Source organism: Colias eurytheme, chromosome 2, assembly GCF_061535395.1.
Source record: "Colias eurytheme isolate Ceu_HAF_F1 chromosome 2, ilColEury1 Martin Lab GWU primary, whole genome shotgun sequence".
In the NCBI taxonomy this organism is placed as follows: Eukaryota; Metazoa; Arthropoda; class Insecta; order Lepidoptera; family Pieridae; genus Colias; species Colias eurytheme.
Window position 1 is genome coordinate 1567868 of NC_142981.1, and position 4739 is coordinate 1572606.

General features: G+C 31.7%; 1 long non-coding RNA gene across 1 annotated transcript; it reads left to right on the plus strand.

Annotated features, from left to right (window-relative positions):
- On the plus strand, positions 1 to 965 carry LOC149910082 (uncharacterized). The gene is made up of 2 exons (XR_016457238.1): positions 1 to 341; positions 774 to 965. It is a non-coding gene; the product is annotated as an uncharacterized LOC149910082 (long non-coding RNA).
- Positions 966 to 4739: the final 3774 nt, after the last annotated feature.

Sequence of the window (4739 nt, forward strand, 5' to 3'; positions counted from 1 at the left end):
CAGAGGAATAAACCTATAGAGTTCTTATATTGAGACAGAACAAAATACATATTTTCTAATCTACTTACTCTTAGTCAATAACAGCATAAGTCAGATTGAGATAGCGATAGAGTATCTGCACTGTCTTCAAACGTAGCGCGCCGGCAGTCAGTTTGTTTTCCAACCAGCTGGTGGGCTCAGTGCGTCAAGTGTTTTTAACGAAATATTTAGAAAATATAAAGTGTATAGTGTTTCTTTTTATTTGTCAGTGTGCTAAAATGACTATTGTATGTTTAGCTACCGGCTATTACTAGTCGAATGGGAGTTTTGGATGAAAACAATGAAAAAATATCTTTCCATCGGTAAGTGATTTTCAGCAAATTGATAAATATTTATGTTCTAACCCTATTTGAAGGTTTTATCAAGCGCTTTTTTATAAGTTTATGTTGTAACTGTAACATTTACCCACTTTATGGGGTTGTGGAATACAAAAGAATTAAATAATTTTTAAAAAATGTCACAATATTATCAAGTTTGGCATTTTGTTTACCACCGTAGTGTTGTAACACATCTAGCGTATATTATCGATTTATGACAAAAAATCTATTTCATATTAACGTTGATTTATTTATTTTGTTTCTTATATCAGATTTATATGTAGTTGTTGTAGCAAATAATTGATGTAAATTTTCTACAGCAGGAAAATAAAAAATACCACGTGGTTGTTTTATTTGACTTATCTGTTTAGTTTGTTGTTTCTCTTTTAGATTATTAATAAATTCATTTTGTTTTAGATTTCCAGAGCTAAATAAGAAATGGGTATAAAACATGAGACGTGTAGATTGGACGCCGTCGAAATTTGCTAGATTGTGTTCACTGCATTTCGAGCCTGCGTGTTATCAAGATGGATACTCTAGAAGAATTGTGCAATCTTACGCTTACGTTTTTTTTTTGTTCCTTTAGATAATAAATACATTTGTGTGTGAGTGAATTTTTATTTGGAAATTTTTTTACACATTTACTTTAAATGTGTAACTATGTGAAAATTAAACGGTTGATTAAATGACAGTTCTCATAGAAGAGAAACTACTATTGAAATACATACTTAATATACATGCGTTTTCAAAGAAAAACCCGCATAGTTCCCATTCCTGTGGGATTTACGGGATCAAAAGTAATTTTTCCAAATTTCATTGTAATCGGTTTAGTAGTATTCGCGTGAAAGAGTAACAAACATTCATCCTCACAAACTTTCGCTTTATTAGTAGGATGTAAGGAAAATGTTTTCTTTAAGACTGTCCTTTTATGAACTTGTTAAAATTCATGCTGACTGTGCCTTTCTCCTCACTCCTTTAACTTTATTGATCTTTATTTTAAATTATGTAGTTATATTTCTAGTTTTAAAATTTATTTTAAAATATACTAGCTTTCCGCCCGCGTTTTTAAAGAAAATCCCGCACAGTTCCCGTTCACGTGGGATTTCCGGTATAAAACCTATCCTATGTGTGTATGTACAAAATTTCATTGTAATCGGTTCAGCAGTGAAAGAGAAAGTTATCGATTCTCGCATAATTTCGCATTTATTATATTCGTAGGATTAAACAAATAATGTATTCAACTGAAATTTATGATTAATTTTGTTTTTTTTTTTATTATTTATTATTTCACGAAACCGTAAATGCAAAATGCATTCACGATTTTATCGATTGAAGCACATCCCATCACTATCACCTTCTATCTATCTAAATACGTACCTATAGTAAAAATGGTGCCATGACTATGTTGAAACGTAGCTTGTAGTCTATAGCTATCTCATTCTTTCTTACGACGTTTTCTTTAGATAGAGAGAAACAAATATATGTAAATTGTATACGCTCGATACAAGTACTCTATAGGTTTATTGCTCTGAGGTAGATTCCATAAAATATTATTATTTCAGATTTTAAATTTTAGAAAATTTTTTCGATTCAAAACATTGTTGTAGTTTGAGCTAAGAGTTTGAGAGATTGCCAAGTTTAAATTAACGGAATATGGATCTACATTATTTATTGATACGCAATCTTTATGTATCGTTTACTTGCATAACTTTTCTCGCAGACACTAAACTAATAGTAATTTATGACTCCCTCTACCAGACACCATTTTATAGTCACTCATTAACACCCGCATGAGTGCTTCTTGGAAGTCCACAATTGCTATCCTTATTTAGAGCAAATATTAAAAGAATGCTATAACATTCAGACGCAGTTGTTTAAACAGATTTAATCGGCACATTTTACGGCTGTCATACGTCTGGTGAGCTAGAAAGAACTGGGTTAATTATAAACTCAATAATGTTATATATTATGAGAGATAATCTTATAGATATTTTAGTCACAAAATGGTCAATTAGTACACAGCAATTTAGCAATGAAGGGCATGCTTGCTTTTAAATGCCTATGTGTGTTTGTTTTAGTGCATTTTTTAAAAGCTTTCCTTTGATTCCTTTGTAGTAAGCCTTCATAACTTTTTGATAAAACTTTAACTCTGAAAGGTTCCAAATACATAATTCAAGTATCAATTTTCATACACCTCGCGGATCGCACCTGGCTAGTAAACGCGGTAAAGTCAATTGTCATCAATATTAATAAACAAGGAACAAAGCAATACCAATACGCGTTCCTCCAAGTTCCCATAGCCATATCAATTCATTCCACACATTATGCAATGGATCCCAAGTTCCTGTAGTGTAGAACAATCCGACTATTTGACCATAAACAGCGCCGCATCCTGGCTCCGAGAGGATGCCAGGACGCGTGATCGGGGCCCTAAGCACAGATTAGAGAATAGTTACTTCGCTAAGTGTCCTTAAAAATGCGGATGTAACGTGGTGTAATTAGTTGGAAATAGTGAGGATATTTAGTGAATTTTGATTGGTGTTTATAGGCTACGTATTTATGTTATAGTCGATAGTTATAAATGCTAAAGTTATGACTCTATACGTTCTTACCTGTTCTGTAATGTTATCCATACTAATATTATAAATGCGAAAGTAACTCTGTCTGTCTGTCTGTTACTCAATCACGCCTAAACTACTGAACCAAATTGCATGAAATTTGGTATGGAGATATTTTGATACCCCAGAAAGGACATATAGGCTACCTTTTATTGCGAAATATGTACCACGGGCGAAGCTGGGGCGGACCACTAGTAATCTATATACCTATAACATTATCAAAACAATGAAAATATGAATTTTAAATGATGTACATAAATAAATCTCTATAGGAATGATTTATTCAGAATGACCTCTAACAAATAACAAATTTTTTGTTCAAGCTACCATTGTTTTCCGAAGCGTGCAAATAGCTCGTATTAATTTTAATTATTTGAAATATTTGTTTTGTTTTTACAATTTATGTGACTTATTACTATAGGAATCAATTATAATGAAGTTATTTTAGTAATTTAATTGTATTTTAACTAAACCTAAAGTTTAAAAGAAAAATCTTTTAAATTCAAATTCAAAAACGTTTTTAAACGAAGATTTGAATTAATTTTCGAAACATTTTCGACTAATCCCTTCTTATTTCGTAAACAAAAGTTCACGTTATTTTTACACAAACTATAAAAAGAAATCAATTCGTTTTTGTTTCATATTTTAAAAATACGTTTTGAACATGACATAATATCGTATGGAGCGATGATTACAGTGACCACACGGCATGACGAGGAGCGGCTGATGGGCCATTGTTTTGTTTCCTTGTAAACATTATGATGCCACTTATGTGAGATAACGGTAGATGACTAGCCTCTTGTCCTGGTTTTGCCTGGGTTGACCCGGGATAAGAAATTTGTAAAATATAATCGATTTTACTTGATAAAGATATAACTTTCTGGTGGTAAAAGAATTTTCTTAATCGATAAAGTAGATGTTTTGTTTTACGTACGAAATATGTCACGAAAATGTAAAATATCCTAGTATTTTTTTTTTATTTTCATTGTTCTCCTTTTAAATACCAGTTCTTTAACTATTGTGGTATATTTTTTCACTTACTTATGATGCTTACTTTACTAAGAAGAATCACGTTAGTCGGGTCCAAATAATAATACACTACGAATTGAGAAGTAGAACTTGAACCAATAAAATGTGTTATTAAGGTATTCCATTTAACATTCGCCACTGGAATTTGAGTTTCTGTCTAATATCACACAGTTCAAACAAACCGTGGGTTTAAACGAAATCCTTCATTTAGGTCACTTACCTCAATAATATTAACATTGCGAATAAGGTGATACTTGATTAATGCCAGAGGAAGTATATATTTTGTACAAAAGGTATTAACTATTTTTGAACAAACCGTATAGAATTACCACACTTGCTTGACATGAATTAGGTAAGATGTTTCAAATTTCAATTAGGTAAGTAATCGCTTATTTATTTGAAGAAATCGGCTGATTACATTTTTATAGAGATTTTTTTCAGTCTGAACTGACTAAACATGAAAAAATTTATAAAATCCAATCGAATCACGAGTCTATTGACATCTAGTATACCTATATTACGACATAATATCGTCGTATCGTGATGAAATATTACGTATTCCTTGGTAACCCAACCTAACAACTTAGGTCAGTGATTCCGGTAACATTTAGAAAATAGCTCAGCCATTCACACCTGCAAATATGGAGGAAATGAAACGCATAAGCAGAGGAAGTTTTGCTCCAAAACGCATTTCCACTTAGCTATTTCGTTATTCCATTGTTTTGCTCAAACTTCC